This window comes from Sus scrofa, chromosome 4, assembly GCF_054392235.1.
Source record: "Sus scrofa isolate SSC_HxYL_T2T_F1_AM1 chromosome 4, Sscrofa_HxYL_maternal_Yorkshire_Landrace_v2.0, whole genome shotgun sequence".
NCBI lineage: Eukaryota > Metazoa > Chordata > Mammalia > Artiodactyla > Suidae > Sus > Sus scrofa.
Genome location: NC_139386.1, coordinates 122,192,601 through 122,212,793, shown reverse-complemented (window position 1 = coordinate 122,212,793; position 20,193 = coordinate 122,192,601). Strand labels below are relative to the sequence as shown.

At 40.3% G+C, this 20,193-nt stretch overlaps 1 long non-coding RNA gene across 1 annotated transcript in view; it reads left to right on the top strand.

Annotated features, from left to right (window-relative positions):
• The first annotated feature begins 7,714 nt into the window (after positions 1-7,714).
• Positions 7,715-20,193, top strand: part of LOC146404220 (uncharacterized) — a 110,761-nt gene continuing 98,282 nt past the window's right edge. The window contains exon 1 of the long non-coding RNA XR_014843147.1: positions 7,715-7,901. This is a non-coding gene — a long non-coding RNA (uncharacterized LOC146404220). The remainder of the gene's footprint in view (positions 7,902-20,193) is intronic.

Below are 20,193 nucleotides of genomic sequence, written 5' to 3'. Positions count from 1 at the left end.
CATCAAACGTATGCACAAAAGATACCTTTATGGGGGGGGCATAGCCCTGCATACATGGATGTAGATTGAGAATCTTGTGGAGCCTGTGATTCAGTCTGAGCTGGAAGAGTCCTTTCCAGGAGGTCTGGAGACTGGTTAGAAGAAAGACAAGGACAGATGGCTGACATACTCTGTGTCCAGGGCTTTGCTATGTCCTACTGCCTGCATTAGGTCACTGGTTCTCAAGTAACCCTGAGAAGCAGGGATTTCTATTTCCGTTTGTGGGGGGTACATGGGAGAAACAAGCTCTGAGAAACTGTGTAACTCTCGTCTGTCTCCCAACGAGGACAGTTCTGTGGCCTTTCCACGACCCTGTTCATGCTCCCAGCTGGATGGCTCCCCAGGGAAAAGTTCTTCCTCTAACCAGCTCTGGAGATTCTCAGAGGGGACTGGACAGGGCTCCAACAATTTGCTTTTTGAGGTTTCAGTGGTTCAATGGCTGGAGACTGTTCATTCCCAAAATACAAAAGCAGACGTCAGTGTAGTTTCTTCCTATTAATAAATTACATACCCCGTTTATATTAGCAAATAATGTGACAATTTAAAAATCATGTTTATCATCATTATTATTTCTTAGGCTTCTGTAGAACACAATCTGATAACTTCAAGCTTAACATATTCCAATAAAAGTATTAACTGCGTTGGCAAGTGTGTCTCCTTATTGCTTCTTACCTTGAACTCTTGATCTCCTTCCACTGACTCAAGGCCATTCATTAGCTCCAGGGAAGGTTTTTAGAGCATGGTTTGCAACAGGAGTGAATTTCTTGGCTTGTGAGTTGCAAGAATCTGGAATTTGAGCATCAGAGGGCCTTAGTCCTGAGATCAGTGGGCAGAATTTATATAATAGATTTGGAAGATTGTACTTTGAGTCAGAGGCACTTTTTCTGATACCCAGACAGATGAAGCTTCTGTGTGATGATGAGACAGAGGAGACAAATCAGAAGGGATACAGGGCATTACTGATGGGTCTCCTGAAAAGGATCCAACTCTCTTTCCAGACTCTTGGGACTTCATAATTTTAAAATGTATTTTTAAACAAAAATTGTTTAAAAATCTTTAAAATATATATCATGATTTGATATCTATATAGTGAAATTATTATAGTCAAGCTAATCAACAAGCTATCTCCTCACATAGTTGTGTGTGTGTGAGAGATAAGAGCCCCTGAAATCTATTGAAAAAGACAATGACAGGCTTTTCTGTAACTTATGAAATATACAGATTCAAAAACTGCAATCCTAACTAAAAGGAAATCCTCACTAGACATATCAGAAAATCAAGGACGTGGAGTTCCCGTCGTGGCTCAGCGGTTAACAAATCCCATTAGGAACCATGAGGTTGCTGGTTCGATCCCTGCCCTTGCTCAGTGTGTTAAGGATCCGGCGTTGCCGTGAGCTGTGGTGTAGGTCGCAGACGTGGCTTGGATCCTGCGTTGCTGTGGCTCTGGCATAGGCTGGCGGCTACAGCTCCGATTCGAACCCTAGCCTGGGAACCTCCATATGCCGTGAGAGTGGCCCTAGAAAAGGCAAAAAGACAAAAAAAAAAGGAAAAGAAAAGAAAAAAAATCAAGGACAAAAAAAATATTTTTAAATATTAAAAACAGAGAAAAAAAAGACAAATTTCCTTAAAAACATCTAGAAGACTTGACTGAGAGATGACTTCACAGTATTAATGGAAGCTAGAAGACTATAAAATTATATATTTAATGTGCTGAAATGTCAGCCAACTAAAAATTCTATTTTATTGAAAATATCCTTAATAATGATTTGAAATAAAGATACAGATATAGGAATACTTGGAGTAAAAGAAATTAGAGACTGTTAATTATTTCTAAGATAATGTTAATTTTTTATAAGAAAATAAATTATAGATAGAAAGCTGGAGATGAAGGGAAAAGTAAAAACAATAAAAGGACAAGTATTTGGTAAGTCTGAATGAATATTGGCTGAATAAAATGATAAAATATCTTGTGAGATTTAAAATTACATATATAATGTGTATAAAAATATATAATATGCATACAACATATAGCAACATAATTTATATATTTAATATGCAATTAATACATGTGTATATTAACATTCTATTTAATAATAAAAATTATATATAATGGTAATATACTATAAATGGGGAAGGGGTAAATGTTTTCATGTATTCCAATGTTCTTGCATTATGTGTGTGGGGAGAAGGGAAAAGGTCATTTAATATTCAGTTTTGGTGAGTAAATAAAATATGTGGTTTTTTTTGGTCTTTTTTTTTTTTTTTTTTTTTTTTTAGGGCCATACCTATGGCCTATAGAGGTTTCCAGGCTAGGGGTTTAATCAGAGCCATAGCCGCCAGCCTACACCAGAGCCACAGCAATGCCAGATCCGAGCCACGTCTGTGACCTATACCACAGCTCCCAGCAACACCGGATCCTTAACCCACTGAGTGAGGCCAGGGATTGAACCTGCATCCTCAGGGATGCTAGTCAGATTTGTTTCTGCTGAGCCATGACAGGAACTCCCAAAATATGTTATAATTTCCACAAAATAATAGAAAAAGGGTATAAAATTTTCAGGGCGGTAGAGAGGAAAATGGACTAATAAAAAATTCTAAACCAATCCAAAGGAAAGTGAGACAGGAGACAACAGGAACTTTGATAGGAGGCACAAATAGTACATAATAAAATGTTAGGTTTAAACTTAAACACGTTTTTGATATAATATAATTTAAGTGGACTAAATCTCTTAGTTTAAAGATGAAGCTTGGCAAGTCATATAAAAAACAAATTAACATAACGTACATAACAAATGAACTTATTTACAAAACAGAAACAGACTCATAGACTTTGGGAAAAACTTATGGTTACCAAAGGGGACAGGTGGGGTTGGGGGGAGGGGTGGACTGGGGGGATGGGATTGGCATATGCACCCTGAGGTATATGGAATGATTGGCCAATGGGGACCTGCTGCTTGGCACAGAGACCTCTACCCAATATTCTGTAATATCTACGTGGTGAAAGAATCTAAATGAGAATGGATATACGTACATGTACAACTGAATCCTTCTGCTGTACAGCAGGAGTTATCACAACCTTGTAAATCAACTATACTTCAATAAAACTTTAGAAAAATGGAAAAAAATCCTGAAATAACATAACATGATTTGGGAAACATCTAAGTATTAAAGCTACAGAAAGGCTGAAAACCATTTATCAGAAGCAGAGATCTCACAAAATGATAAAAAGTCAATTCACTAGAAAGAGAAAATAATTCTAGATTATGTTTGTCTAACATCATGGCCCTAAAACATGCAAAACAAAAACTGACATTATTATAAAAAGAAATGTACAAATTTACATTCAGAACAGGACACTTTAATATACCTCGTGGTAACTGATAGACCATGAAGATGAAAAATCTTGCAAGATTGTAGAAAATTTGAATAACAAATTATCAGATTTGACCAGTTATATATAACAAATATAAAAATATACAATATATGGATAGAATGTAAAACATAAAATATAACATATAGTATATATTTATTTAAAACATACTTACTACATATAATATATATCATTTAGTTACTTAACATGTTTTATATACTTTATAATTACATATGATATTTAATCTATTTAATGCACATAATAGAGCAAGTTTCCTAACTTTTTTATTCAAAATATTTACTGACATATTAGATATAATAATATTGGTTAATTTTACTTGCTAAGTTTGTAAATATATATGCATGACACAGGCCAAGTTTACTAATATACGTACATATACACATACATGAAAATAAATCCCTGTAAGTTTCTTAATTTCGTGAGATCATTTTTTTGCCATGATGTTATGTTACACCAAAATTTGTGTTGGTATTACCACCATAAACCAAATATTTAAAATCATCCTGAATTTTAAACTGAGTTGACAATAGCATTCGCAATTAGATCATTCTTCTGCAACACAGTGATCTACCAAAAACTTAACTCTAATTTCTTCAATTGGATGAGAAAATCAAATCATTATTGGAATTAACTTTTTTCCTCTTTAAAGTATCAGGAAATAGTATTAGGAAACTGGCATCATTTAACAGTCTGCAAAGTTCTGGGGCTGCTAATCGAGCAAATCTGCTCCCAGCATTGCTTCACTTCTTGTGCCCATGAAAGCTTCAACTCAGAACAAGTGATGTTCATTTATTTAGAAGGATAGGCATTTGCTCTAAATGGAAAGATAAGCTTCACAGAGGCTTGTCTTGGGTAAAAGCACCTTCTTCAGCAGCACATGTTGAATTGTTATTTTCTGACTCAGTTTTCTTAGCTGTTTTGGAAACAGAAGCTTAGAATTCCTCACAGATTTCTGCCTTTGTATGTATCCAGTGATATCACTACAACCTTCATGGTGGTTGGTAAATGTTGACAGTTTTTGCAAGTTCCATGGTCATCATTAACTTTCTCAGAGATAAGTATGTAGCACTAATTTTTCATTCTTTTGAACTCATGCCTGCTCACAGGATTATTATAAAGTGAAAAGTGATGAAAAATAATAAAACAAACAGCGATGCATTTGTAAGTTACATTGAAAAAATGACAAAAATCATGGTAGCTGGTGTGTTGAGACGACTCTCCTTTTGCTTTATGGCAGGAGTGCTCATCATCTATTTTCTGGGCACACTTCATGGAGACCTAACTTGTCACTGTCCATTTTCCACTGACTCTGCTGATGGGCAGCCTGTGACTTCACGCATGTCACCAGCACAGGGTTTGGCCTCATTAGCCGGTGGACCAGACTGTTGTCAAGGGCATCAGTGTTCCTATTTGAGTGCAGTTGTTTTATCAGTAAACACCTGCACGTTTTCCTTGAGAGGATAATGTTCTGTTGTGTATGAGAAAGACTTGGAAAAAGAGAAAGGGCTTAATGCTAACCATGTGTTAGAGTTTATGGCGCATGTCTCATACACAAGGTGAGATCATGGCAGAAATTGGAAATACACAATAGAGGTCTATCAGACCCACTAAACACCATGCCCTGTAGGTGTTTATTAGATATGTTGCATCAAATTAAGGAAATTCCATTCAATTCTTTGTCCCACTTTTTACTCTCTTTTCTTTTCTTTTGGCCACACTGGTGGCATATGGAAGTTCCCAGGCTAGGGGTTGAATCAGAGCTGCAGCTGAGGCCCGCGCCACAGCTACAGCAACACTGGACCTGAGCCACATCTGTGACCTACAGTGCAGCTTGTGGCAGCACCAGATCCTTAACCAGCTGAGCGAGGCCAGGGAATAAACCTGCATCCTCCCGGACACTGTGTCAGGCGCTTAACCTCCTGAGCCACAATGGGAGCTCCGGTCCCACTTTTTATTTTTCCAAGCCTGATCAAGAAAAAGAGTCAAAACATGAATAATAATAATCAGGAATAAGAAATAGGACATTACAGTGTATCCTATAGTAATGGAAAAAATAACATAGGATAGTATGTACACCTTTATGACAAAATCTGAAAATTTGAATGAAGTAGAGACACGCCTGGAAAATTATCCTTTATGGCAATGGACATAAAAAGAAATAGAAAATATGATTGGTTAAATAACTATTAACAGAATTAAAAATCTAATTTTAAAACTTTCCACAGAGAAAATTTCCATTTCAGAGATGGCTTAATTATTGAGTTCCAGCAAACTTTTGGGACACAAGTAACTTCTCTCTTTCACAAAACTTTTCCAGATAGTTCAAAGACTAGTCTCCCTGCTCATTTTATGAGGCTGTCATATCTTTAATAACAAATAGAAAGGATAGTATAAGAAAATAAAAGGGTAGGCAAATATCTCCTACAAGTATAGATGAACATGTAAACAAAATATTAGTAAATGTAATACGCACAAAAATAATAAAATGACAATAAAGAAAAGGGAGGAGTTCTCATCGAGACTCAGCCATAACGAACCCAACTAATATCCATGAGGATGCGGGTTTGATCTCTGGCCTGGCTCAGTGAATTAAGGATCCCACATTGTTGTGGCTGTGGTATGGGCCAGCAGCTATAGCTCCGATTCCACCCCTTGCCTGCGAACTTCCATATGCTGCGGGTGTGGCCCTGAAAAGACAAAAAAAAAAAAAAGTATAGTATATTAAGCCAAGTTGAATTTATTCTAGTGTGAAGTTGACATAGAAAATTAACAAAATTTATTGTATTTTCATAGTAAAAATGAGAAAATTGGAGTTCCTGTTGTGGGACAGTGGAAACCAATCTGACTAGGAACCATGAGGTCGCGGGTTCGGTCCCTGGCCTTGCTCAGTGGGTTAAGGGTCCGGCCTTGCCCTGAGCTGTGGTGTAGGTTGCAGACGCAGCTCAGATCTGATGTTACTGTGGCTGTGGCATGGGCCGGCAGCTGTAGCTCCGATTCAACACCTAGCCTAGGAACCTCCACGTGCTACGGGTGCGGCCCTAAAAAGCCAAAAAAAAGAGAGAGAGAGAGAGAAAGAAAATATCCTGTGGTAATTTTAATAGGTGAACAGAGACATTTGTCAAAATTTATTATCTTCATTAAATCTTAAACTCAGCAATGCAGAAATGAATGGGGGTGGGAGACCATACTTGAAATAATTTTAACCAAATTCTTTTTTACCCAAAAAGAATTGGTACAAAACATTTAAAAAAAGAAAAAAAGAAATGCTGCCCACTCAATAGATGAGGAAATCTAAATGATCAACGTATGTTTTAAATGGTTTTTAACCTCAATGGGAATCAGAAAAATCCCATCAAAACTTCAGTGAGAAACCACTGCTTACCTGCTAGACTGCAGAATATTTTAAAGTAGGACAATTCTTGGGCGAGAACATGCAGCAATAGAAACTTTCAAAAACTGGTGGCTCTGAACATTGGTGCCAACTTTTGGGAAAATGCCTTGGCACTATCCAGTAATGTGCAGATGTGCATATCCAGAAATTCTTCTCTCAGAGATATACTCTGTTACTGAAATGCATACTTATGTGCGCTGTGGTACACCTGACAGGAATGTGCAATATTGCTTATAATAGCCTTAAATGGGATCCTGCCCAAACACCTATCTACAATAAAATGCCTAGACAAACTTTATTCATGTAATGGAATAACATTTAGTAGTGAAAATTTAAAAACTACAGCTAGGTACAACATAGCAACAGAAGAAACAAGACACAGACAAAAGTAACTCACGTTGATTAGGGATTCCTGCTTATGTGGCAAAGCTATGAAACAAATCAGGGACAAATTATCATAATAGTCAGGAGAGTGGTTACCCCAGGGGAGCCAGTTTGAGATCAGGGAGGACATGGTGGGGAGTTACTTACCCTCCTGAATTGGGCCCCAACAAGGGTCCTTCTGGCTGGTATTGCTTGAGCTGATAGAACAAGAGTTCAGTTCAGAAGCAAAGGAAATCTTTATTCTTTGATCAGAGAGTGGGTGCCTGCTCTATTCTAGAGTGTCCTTTCTCCAGGAAGGCCGTGGGAGGGGACGCTTGGTAGGGTTCTCATCAGCGAGGAGGGGGCGGAGTTCTGGAGGGGCAGGGGGCGGGGTTCTGGAGGGGCAGGGGGCGGGGTTCTGGAGGGGCAGGGGGCGGGGTTCTGGAGGGGCAGGGGGCGGTGCTTCCGGCTCCAGGTGGCAGTGCTGGGAGCAGAGTCTCTGCACTCAGCCCGCTGCCGCTGCAGCCGTCACCGCCATCTTGAACTGAGGTGTCCTGCGCCACTTCTGCAGGTGTTCCGCCAGCCGAGGTGTTGCGGGAGCCTTCTCCGCCCTAGGAACCCTGGTCGGAAGCCCCAGGAGCTAAGCCTCTCTGCACTAGCCCTCTGTGAGCAAGTGAAACGAGATTAAGCACAAAGGAAAAGGAAAAAAAAAAAAAGGTTAGACTTTATTACCTAAATTTGTTTTTACCTATTTTTGTTTTTATTTCCTGGGAATTATTAATGGGCTTGTGACAGTGGCATTCTCTGATGTTGGTGCTGTTCAGTATTTTGACCTTGATGAGTTTACACAGGGATCCACGTTGCTCTAGTTTGTTAAAGCAACAACAAAGTATAGCTTGTTATACTTTGACAAACTGTACAGTAATATTTCATAATTAAAAAATATTTAAGTAGGAATTCCCGTCGTGGCACAGAGGAAATGAAACCTCATGAGGTTGCGGGTTCCATCCCTGGCCTTGCTCAGTGGGTTAAGGATCCAGCGTTGCTGTGGCTGTGGTGTAGGTTGCAGACGTGGCTCAGATCTGATGATGCTGTGGCTGTGATGTAGGCTGGCAGCTGTAACTCCGATTGGACCCCTAACCTAAGAACTTCTATATGCCGAGGGCGCGGCCCTAAAAAGCAAAAAAGCAAAAAAAAAAAAACAAAAAAAAGTTTAAGTATACACAGGGTATAGAGGGAATACAAAGAAGGAAGGAGTCAGTTCTCTGGGAGAGAGGAAGGCTTCTAAGGGGTTTCCCTTGAGAGATTTGGAAGTGGCTCAAGGAGCAGGAGGGTCCCCTCAGCATTTAATCCCAGCCACAAACGCCTACTGGTTTGTTAGAGTGTCCATACCAGGAAGACTGTTTGAACTTGGCTAAACCTGGGAGTGTGGCTGGGAATAGAAAGATGCTGGTGATGAATACACTGGCCAAAAAAATCAACCCAATAAGGTCCATAGGCAATGGATAGAGTGTAGTTTAGTGCTGTCCTGGGCAATATGGTTTAGCTGTGCGACATCACTGGTTCATTTATTTAATAATTAATCCAGGGGAATTCCTGTTGTAGCACAGCAGAAATGAATCTGGCTGGTATCCATGAAGACACAGGTTTGATCCCTGGCCTTGCGCAGTGGGTTAAGGATCCAGAGTTGCCATGACCTGTGGTGTAGGTTGCAGGCGTGGCTCAGATATGGTGTGGCTGTGGCTGTGGTGTAGGCTGGGGCTACAGATCCAATTTAACCCCTAGTCTGGGAACCTCCATATGCCCTGGGTGCTGCCCTAAAAGAGACCAAAAAAAAAAAAAAAATCCATTCACTTAAATATTTTCTGAGGATCTGCTGTGTGTTGTGCACTTTTCCGAGTTATGGGGACACAAGGGCATTTAAGACTAAAGCATTTTCGCTGCTTATGGTTAGCATGGGGGTATTAAAGGCATCTGCTTACTTCCTAGAGAAGGTTGAGTGATTTGTGATCCTGGATTCATTGGAGTCCCTGTAGAATAGATGTTTGCTTCTGGATCTCCTCTAAAAAGGCCACACCAAATGTGTTCTTCGATGTAAGGTCTATTAGAATATGTGGGTTTTCCTCAGCCGTACCCATGCCATCTGGGGCTTTACCTTGTCCCAGGTTTTCACCCAAAGGGCTCAGGTGAATTTGGCCAATTTTTCAGTTTGGAAAAATAAGATGGTTTTCATTTACGTAAGTACTTATGTGTTTCCACTGTTGCTGATTTCTTCAGACTTTAATTTTACCTTCAGCAGAGCTTGCTGAGACCACAGAGGAGGGGAAAAAATGTGTTTGTAATAGTTTTCTTTATAGGAGACAATTTCAAAAAATAATGAGAGCTAAAATGAAACTAATCTTAAGAGTATCTCTGAACTAAGTATGGTTGCAAACTCTAGACTTTGGATTACTTTTTATTCTAGAAGTTGTAAAGTGTTTGAATTGTCTTTTTCTTGGGAAATTTCACCCTCCAATAATATAACATTTGTTGCCTGGTGAATTTCACTGGCTAGATCCAATTCAACCCCTAGCCTGGGAACCTCCATATGCCAAGGGTGCAGCCCTACAAAGCAAAAAATAAACAAATGAAAAGGTGACTTGAAAAAAGATTCAGGAAGAAAAATTTGTGTGTATTTTCTGCTTTAGATAGATTGGTATATTGAAAGAGGAAAATTAGAAAAGAGAATGTGGAACAAGTTCTGACGACAAGTTCTGATCTTTCTCCAAGTTAAGAACCATTAACACACAATGTCATGGTATCGGCTCGGGCAGAGAGACCTAAACCCATGCATGTTCTAAATGGGTGTCCTAAGATGATATTTCCCATCAGAAAACATAGAAAATACCGAGGTTATTTGTGAAGGCCTAGAAGCCACAAAACCATGTACAAGCCTTGCGATATCCAGCTCATCTGGTTAAGTCTGGAAAGAATGAAATGTGTGAGTCTTATTTTGAATAAGCGCTTGACATTGCTATTCGATAAAATTACAAGCTAGAATTCCGTACCAAGTCACATTGTAATTAAGCTGTTCTAATTGAAGACTTTATCTTTTTTAATAGTTACCCGTGCCTTTGGTTTATTAGTAAACATTATCTAATGAAATACTCTATTGTTTAGGGAAGCTTGAGTAAAAGGGAAATTGTTTAGGGAAATGAGTAAGCAGTGAATAGAATCTGAAATAAAATGTTGTCTCCGAGCAGCCAGGCAATTATGTGCCTTCGCAGAATAAGTGCTGAGTCACAATTTTGTGCACGTAGAGGGCATCTCTAGTGATTCCGAGGAGATTGGCCATTGGTGGTGCTTTCTGGTTCCCTGTGAAACACTACATTGAAAAGATTCATGCGCATAACGTTAAAGAATAAAATGGTTTTGTTTCCACTACTGGTCATGAGGTGATGCTGGGTGCACGGGTTGCTACTTTGGCTGCTATGGTTTCTGGCCTTAGGGAAACTATCCTGAGGTCAGTTTTACCATGTTGGGCTTGATGGGCCTTTCTGGAAGGGCCATAGCCCAACCCTGATTACACAATGACTTGCTGGCTGAGTGTACATATCCAAAAAAGTACTTAGCTCCCAAGAGAGTGCTCTCCACTTCCGTCCAAGGGGTCACACAAACAAAACCAGGATGTGTGTCTTGAAAAGTAAGGATGTGCTTAATATTATAAATAGGAATTGCTGTATATTAGTTACGTATTGCCATGTAACATGTTACCCTGAAATTTAGTGGCTTACAATCAGCATTGGGAGTTCCCGTTGTGGCTCAGTGATAATGAATCTGAATAGTATCCATGAGGATGCAGGTTTGATCCCTGGCCTCCATCAGCGGATTAAGGATCTGGCATTGCCCTGAGCTGTGGTATAGGTCACAAACGAGGCTCAGATCTGGCGTTGGCTGGCTGTGGCTGTGGCCCTAAAAAAACAACAAAAAAAAGCAAGCATTAATTGTCTTACGGTCTCTGTGGGTTAGGAATCTGGTGTGGCTTAGCTGAGTGCCCCTGGCTCGGGATCTGTCACACGTCTGGAATCCAGGTGGCCAGGGTTGAAGTTATATCAAGGCTCTAGCAGCGGTGGATCTTCGAAGCTCACTCAAGTGGTTGTTGGCTCAGCTTGGCTCCTAGTGGGCTCTTGGACTGCAGGCCTGAGCTCCTTGGCACAGGAGGCTGTCCCGAGGACAGCTCACGCCATGGCCCCTGGCTTTCTTCAGAGTGAACATGCAAGAGAGGGAGGGAGGACAGCCTCAAAGGGAAGCCACGAGCTCTTTGTAACCTAATCCCAGAAGCCACATCCCATTGCTTGTGCCCTCTCCTACTTGTTACAAACAGTCACTAGGTCCAGCCCACATGCGGGGTGGGGATGGGGGTGGGGAGGGGACTTCACAGGGCCTGGATACCAGGTGGTGAGGGTCCCCGGGGGCTGTTTCAGAGGCTACCACCGAAAACTGGGATTCTTGGCGAGTGTGAGTGATTTAAGACCCTCTTAGCCAAATTCCTGCAGCCGAGAGTCTGGATATTCTTTCTTCATTGGGATGCTTGTCCCAAATCTCCCAATTTCTTCATTCTTCATGGGTTCGCTACCCACCCACCCACCGCCCGGAACACTCTCTTTGAACATTTGTTCTGTAAAGACATTAGCCATGGCCTTGAATTAGAATGGGAATGTGATCTCAGACAAGGGCACACTAGCAGTAGCCTGTGTTCTCTTGACTTCTGATTTTGAGGAGTAGAAAATCTTTAGAACCACCTTAGAATAGGTACGCATTTATTATCAATTTTAAATGCAGGAGACATGGAATCTAGTTAAGACCCCAGGCCAAAAAATTTGAAAGATTTAACCTTTGGCTTCATTTGACTTGTAGGCAAAACTCATTATCCTTCAGCCACACATTCCCATTGTTCTTGGACCCTGCTTTGTGGGCGATGGCACATGAAGGGGAAAATATCTCCATCTCGCTACCACCCAGCTGCTCTATCTTTCTGACAAACGTCAGGCTGCAGTCAGTTGTGGACATTTCCCTCATTACGTTTGGATAATTCATTGCTGAGTCTTGCTGCTTTCTTTTGAGAAAGGTAGTTTATAAAATACATTTTGTAAATAAAGATACATCTGCTTCATCTGCTTTAAGAACACATGCTCAAGTTCAGGGCTGCAATTTGGCAATGTGTTTTACATTTGTCTACTTTCGTAGGAATAGAGCAAGGTCAACAGTTTAATTAGTTCAGCATTTATCAAGCACCAAGTGCTGCCAAGCTTGGGGCCAGGGCCCAGGAGTACGAGGATGAATTATACACATTTCTGCACTTGCAGAGTTCTCAGTCTTTTGGGAGAAACAATCAGGTAAACCAATTACAACAACATAATGTGATAAAATAGAGCTGCCTATGGATTGCAAAGAGGGTACTGGGAAGGGGGTGTCTAACTCTGCCTGGGAATTTGTATTCTGCAGCATCCTGTAGAATACAGACCTTAGGAGTTCCCGTCGTGGCTCAGTGGTTAACGAATCCAACTAGGAACCATGAGGTTGCGGGTTCGGTCCCTGCCCTTGCTCAGTGGGTTAAGGATCCAGCGTTGCCGTGAGCTGTGGTGTAGGTCGCAGACGTGGCTTGGATCCTGCGTTGCTGTGGCTCTGGCGTAGGCTGGCGGCTACAGCTCCAATTCGACCCCTAGCCTGGGAACCTCCATATGCTATGGGAGCAGCCCAAGAAATGGCAAAAAGAAAAAAAAAAAAAAAAAAAAAGAATACAGACCTTAGAATGTGTGATGTGTTCAGGAGGAGAAGCAGGTATGCTTGTAAGCTATGCAATGTTTTTTCAGCTGCTCTATCCCCAGAGGGAAAAGAGAATTATGTCTTCACTGAATTTTAAAGTTTTTTTTAAAAATAATTACTGAAGTATTATCTTTAGAAAATGGAAAATAGTTTAATTTTACTGGTGTAATGCCCTTTGAACAAATCACCTTCTGAATGTCAAATTGTCTTTCCTAATAAACTGTTTAGCCAGGACATCCTTTCTCAAGGAAATGATCTGTTTACATCTCTGGAGGTGATTCTAAAAGAGTAGAGTGTATGCATTTGTAACTTAAACCCAGAAGTGACATTTGTGCTTAGCAGCATGTACAGTGATGTAAACCTTCAATTTAATACATTCACTTTTGCATATAATGTTGTTTTGACTTTAATGAAAAATACCAGCAATACTAGCATATTAATTTTCTAGGGCTGCCATGAAAGTACCACAAAAAGTGTCAGCGGAGCCATACTTCCTTAGGAGACTCTAGGGGCGAATCCTTCCTGCCTCTTCCAGGTTCTAGTGGCCCCAGATGTCTCTTGATTTGTAGTAGCATCTCTCTAATCCGGTCGCAGTTGCAGCTCGGATCCCACGTTGCTGTGGCTGTAGGCCAGCAGCTACAGCTCTGACTGGACCCCTAGCCTGGGAACCTCTATAAGCTGCGGGAAGCGGCCCTAGAAAAGGCAAAAAGACACACACACACAAAAAAAAAAAAAAGAAAAAAGAAAAAGGGAAGTGGGGAACAGGCAGACTTTAAGGACAGTTAGGGAAGATCCAGTAGCGGCAAGGAGATTCAACATGCAGAAAAATGTGAAATGCTTAGGACCAAAATGTAAAGCAGGAAGTGCTGTGATAGCCTAAATTCCCCAACATAGTTCATCCAAAAATGGTTACAAGTATTTATTTTATTTATTTATTTTTTGGCTACACCCATGGCAAGTAGAAAGTCCCAAGCCAAGGGTTGAAAAGGAACCACAGCTACAGCAACGCCTGATCCTTTAGCTCACTGCACCAAGCCAGGGACTGAAGCCATGCCTTCGCAGCGACCTGAGCTGCTGCAGTTGGGTTCCTAACCCACTGCACCACAGAGGGAACTCTGGTTATAGATATTTAGATTGGAAGTCAGTAACTTGATTCAAAATAGGTAAGTTAGTTTACCGAGCGGTGGGAGGGAAGGAACCATTGATAAGTCCTAAACCCTTGAAACGCTAAGCTTTGACTTGGCAGTTTGAAAGTCTGCCCATTTTTTTTCTGAGATACATGTCTGATAAGCCACCAGCTCAGTCTTCTCTATACCTACGTTTAATTAAATGAGTCAAATCAATAATTATTGAAAAACTATTTACAGGGGAAGATGCTGTATTGTACATAATGAGATACTAAACTCAGCCCTTTCTTTGAGCAACTTAGTTGTTAAGACAATTTGAATACAAATGAAAGGATAACAGGCTAAGCAGTAAAGGGCTGGGTTAAGGCTTTTTCGAAATTCTGAGGGGGTGAAAGCTGCTGTGGGTATTTTGAGTAAGGGGTTTAATGCGAGGACTCAGAGGATTATGCAGATGTTGGAAGGGCAGGGAGTGCTGGCTTTTAGGGGACCTGAAAGTGCAGAGGTCGCCAGGAAGCTGTCACCGATGAGTTCAGACGTTTGCAACACTAGGCTGATTCTCAGATCGTGTTTCTTCCATGAAGTGCTCGGTCCGCTGGGGGAGATAATCAGGTAAACGAATAATCAAAATACAGTGCCATCAATGATGTGGTACAGAGTGCAGAAAGGGCACGGAGCAGGGCGTGTCCCTGGCCAAACCTCCTCACATTGCCATCTGAGAGAGCCCACTCGCCTGCCTGCTGATGCTGCAGGGAAGTGGTGACTTGTCCACTCCTGGCTTCTGGTTCAGTCCCTTATAGGTAGACTCCGATGAGCCCTGCTGAAAAGAGCCACCTTCTGAATGTCCAAGTGTCATTTCTTGCACGCATCCCCTCCTGTGCAGAAGTGGGCTTGGAAGGCAGTGACCTTGCTGAGAAATCGAAGGCCAAGCGAAGCTACTCAAAAGAGCTGTAACGTGGGTCCTGAAGAAAAGTGAGATTTGGATTAAAAAGCAAGAATGACAGTATTTATTCCAGGTGGAACTAGGGTTTAGGAGATCCTGAAGTGTGTTCAGGGTTCAGGGATTGTAGCAAATTGACTGAAGTCAAGTGGAAAGTCAATGATGGATAAAGCTTTAAAGATAGGGTCAGATTGTGGAAAGCTCATTGCTGGGTTTAAGGGATGGGAATTGATTTTAGATTAGTGAATCCTAACTTGTGGGCCTAAGGCTTCTGGGGGCCCCGGTGTTATTATTGTAAGGGACTCTCTGGTCTGTACACATACCAGACATAGCTCATACGTGGAGCAGATAGGCCTGTCACATGTGTATGAGCTACTGTTTGGACTTGACTGTAGGTGATGTGACTTAGCAAAAAACAAACTAATTGCATATGTCAAAATTTTTATAGCATTTTATCATCTATTTTTTCAATTAAAGTGTTCTAATAGTAAGACTCCTGTCCTGTGGTGATCGGTACAGAATTGTTGATATTGTAACGGGGTTTTCATACTAGTTTAGGATCTAGTTTAGGATCACTAGATCTAGGCCATCTGAGTCCTCTGAAGGCTTCTGAGCAGCACAAAGACAAAGTGAAATGATGGTTTAGGGAAGTCAATCTGATAGGGCTCTATAGGTTTAAACATGGAGACTAAAGGCAGCTAAACCCGTAAGAAACCTCTTGCGGAAATTAAGTTTGAGCAAAACCAGTGCACTGAGAATAAGCAAACCTAAAGCAGGATGTGATGTGTGACAGTGGGTCCAAATAAAGAATTGTGCACCAGCTATGGCCTTATGCCTCTCGGCTCCAAATCCACACTTGGATGCCTGCTTTGTGAGAGTGGAGCTGGGCTCTCTTTGCCAGCTGACAAGCTGTTAAGATTTGTAAGTGCTGTACTGTGGGGACACTGGAGGAAGGATTTTCTTTTACTGAACCCCATGTGCACCTCTCTCTGGATTCCTGTAGCACACGTGGCTTCTCCAAGCTCTGGCTTTTGTCATCTGTGCAACTTCTCAAGCACCCGATTCCTGTAGCATCAGTGCAGCGTCTCCTGGCACCTGTTCAGGTGGCTTTGCTCACAGCCACGAGTGAAGGGCCATCTGTGGATGGCTTCCTCCAGGTCCCCAGAGGGCAATTTGCCAGCAGGTTCTGCTGGCACAGCACCTCAGTAACTTCTCTTCTATGCAATGAGCCAAGCTGCTCCCTCTCCAGTGAGAGCGAGGTTCAGCCCTTGTGGGGAAGACTTTTTTGTGAGGCAGTAGTCCAGCCCTAAGGGCAGTGGCCGCTCCTTTATCTGCAGTTTCTGTATTGGTGTTTTCTTTGCTTCTCACTAGCCAATCCCTTGTTGAATTTAATAAACACTTACATTAAACATTGCCCATAAGTTCCTGTATAATCTTTGTCTCCTGATAGGACCCTGACTGATAGAAATAGTATCTAATTTTGTTGGACATTCATAATTACTCAGTCTCTTCCACATTGCTCTTTATATCAAGATATAAAAGGCTCTCTGTTCTAGTCCATAGGGACATGTTATTACCCATATTTTTCTTGCTGCCCCCCCCCGGGGGGGGCAGTGAAAGCAACATCATAGAAGCATTTTGAAGGCTGCGAACATAATGCGTTCCTTGAAGAAGTTCTTTATAAATAGAAAGTAATAAATTAATATTGTTTTTGAAATCTTTCCTGCAGTTGATAACATGGTGATAGGAATCTTATTTATTAATTCTTCTAGTCATTCATTCAAGTCTTCTCTGTTAGAAAGTGGCACTTTTTACATTATTGATGAAATCCATCTGGGATTATGACACTCAGAATTTCATCATTAAAATATATGTTTATAAACCCTTTAAGAATTTTAGCAACAAAATATCAGTTGCTGTATTTTCATATTATTTAGACCTCCAGGTTTAGGAAGGCCAAAAGTCTTTTGAGTGTAGCTCATTTTGTTCACCAATGCGTGCTTAAATATATCCCTTGGCTTGAAAATTATTGTGTAGCTGAGGTTTGGATAGATTGACAAATACTACACATGAGTATGTATTAAGATATCAGTAAGTTGGAGTTCCCGTTATGGTGCAGCAGAAAGGAATCTGACTAGGAACCATGAGGTTGGGGGGTTCGATCCCCGCCCTTGCTCAATGGGTTAAGGATCCGGCATTGCCGTGAGCTGTGGTGTAGTTCATGTCTGCAGACATGGCTTGGATCTGATGTTTCTGTGGCTCTGGCGTAGGCCGGCAGCTATAGCTCCAATTAGACCCTTAGCCTGGGAACCTCCATATATGGCAGGTGTGACCCTAAAAAAAAAATCAGTCAGTCAAAGGCTGTGTGTGTGTGTGTGTGTGTGTGCACGCGCGCGCGTGTGCCCGTGTTGAGTGGGAAGCTGGGAATGTGTTTTTTTTTTTTATTTACCTTAATGACTGAAAATAGCCCATATTACAAATTAGTAAATTTAGAAACATAATGCTTTTATTAAGAAAATGATATTAATGTTCTTGTGAGAGTGAAGGCATTTATATATTATCAAATTTATAGTTAAGTGAAGTCATATATTATCAAATGTATGACACCTTTCTATACTAGGCCTGATGAAATTGACCTGTTTTTTTTTTTATCTTGCCTTTTAAAGGGCTATATACCAAGTTCAGAACTCTAGAAAGTCTATAGAGAATGCTTATGTGGGGTTTCCAAGGTTGACAGTCAGCATAGAACTCAAGGACACCTAACCTTGCTTTGTTAGATGTATTAGAGAATGTTCATGCTGTTACCCATCATGTTTGCTAGATGGCGCTAGAGTTCATATCTCTTACCTAGATTTCACACACCTCCTCGGTCTAAATGTTTTTGGAGAGCAGTCCCTTATTTTCAGAGTCATTATTATTGGATTTAAAAATCTTACTACCTTAAAAATGTCACTTATTAAGTGTCCACAGAGTGGAGTTCCCATTGTGGCTCAGCAGTAACAAATCCGAGTAGTATCCATGAGGATGTGGGTTTGATCCCTGGCCCAGCTCCGTGGGTTAAGGATCCAGCGTTGCTGTGGCTGTGGTGTAGGCCAGTGGCTACAGCTTGCATTGGACCCCTAGACTGGGAACGTGCATATGCAGAGGCTGTGGCCCTAAAGAAAAGTATCCACAGAGTGTTACTTTGTCTACCATCATTTAAGACGTGGTTTTCCTCTAGCCAGTACAAGAAGAGATCTGACAACACAATATAAAAATGTTTCCTTTGAATATTCATATTTAGAGAGAAGAAGACTAAACTTGTGCAGAAGGAGAATTTTCAGAAGAAAAATTCTTAGTGAAAATTGAGTTTTCGATATGTGTCTATACTTGAAAATTGAGTAGGCGAATGCAATAATTACATGCTTATTTTAAGCTTTAAAAGCATCTTTGCCTCAATTATTTCAGTGTTTTAGTTAAAGGGCCTCTGTGACCTGTATGTGCACATAAACACAGTCTCTATTAGCTAGGAGAGGGATTTGAAATGAAGGAAAAAAGTTGCCTAGAAGGATAGTTTTTACTTAACAGTCATAATAAGAAAATGTTACATTTTTGAAGACGTGATAGCTTGCATTTGTTAGTTTCTTCATTTGTTTCAGTTAAAAATCATATTATAAAGATGCATATATTTACATATAGCAAACGTCCTCCTGACCATATGTTCTGCTATCCATCGTCTAGTTTGACAGTGTAAAAGTTTCTGCTGTTAACAGGTTGATGTCTGTTCTTCAATAGATTTTCCTAAACGTGAAACATAAGCATATGTTTTCATACTTGTAGATTATCTCCCTTTATCTTTACATGTTATCTTCTGATCTGTCAATAATACAGGTCTTTGTATAACCAGCTGTCCCTTGATCTATTTACATGAGAAGAAAAACCATCTAGAGTCCAAGAAAATAACTAACTGTAATATGAATCTTACTTCAGTGTTGCACAAAAATATCCAAAAGGGGAAAACATTCCCAATGCATCACAGAATTTTTGTCAAAAACTTCTTTCCCCAAGTCCTTATTGTCAATATTGTTCACACCAATAGGAATGATTGCTTTCAAGATTCACTCCTTTCTCACTCCAGGCTTTCTAAATTTTCCACCTAATTCAATGCAGCCCAACCATCTTGTCTTCTCTTTTCATCTCTCTCTGGTGTAGTTTTTTAGTAATCAATCTTTTTTTTTTCTCTTCAATTTCTCAGATTCTGCAAAACAAAGTAGGATCTTGCAGCTGCCTTGAAAAATAAGTCAGCTTCATCTCTCTTTCTGATGGAGATGGAGAGGGAAGAAGATGGTAAACATCATATGACATCTTTTCTTTTTATCCCTCTGGAAACATACACGTGCACACACACACTCTCACATGTGCAGATTCTCTTTCCCTTTTTTAGCTGCATAAATGGAAAGTCATACTATAACTATATATGTATTGTTCTGTATCTTGCTTTTTCTGCTCAACAATTTATCACGGACAGTTTTTCGTACCCATACACATCCATGCACTTCCTTAAAAAAAACACCCACACTCACACATTGTTGTAATCTGTGCATTGATGAGTATGTATGTACTTTATACATAACTGTTTCCCTACTGATATTTGGTTAATTTCTAATTTTCTGTTATTATTCTAAGAATACTCTGGTAGATGCATTTGTGTATTTCTGAAAACACTTCGAATTGAAATAACTGATGTGTGAATTTAAAATTTAATTGGCAATACCGTATTGCTTTTCTAGGGTCCTGATTTATGAGCCCATCAGTAATTCATGAGTGTGCCCATTTGCCTATTATCTTGCAAGTACTGCTTACTATCAATCTTTAACGTTTTCCAATCTGAATATTCAAATGATTAAATATCTTCACAATTTTTATCAAATCAATGAACGTATATTGTTTATAAAGTAGAAGCATACATTTATATTTAAAAAACCAACACTTTTTTTTAGTGTTCTTGCTCTGAAATTCCTAGTTAGTCAAATGTTGAATGTCCTGAATTGATTCTTGTATAGGACAGGTTTGGCTGTGATAAATTTCTGTTGTGAATTTTCAGTACTAAACCCCAGAATTGTTTGCCTCATAGTCATGTTCAGAATGAGTTGTGTGAGTT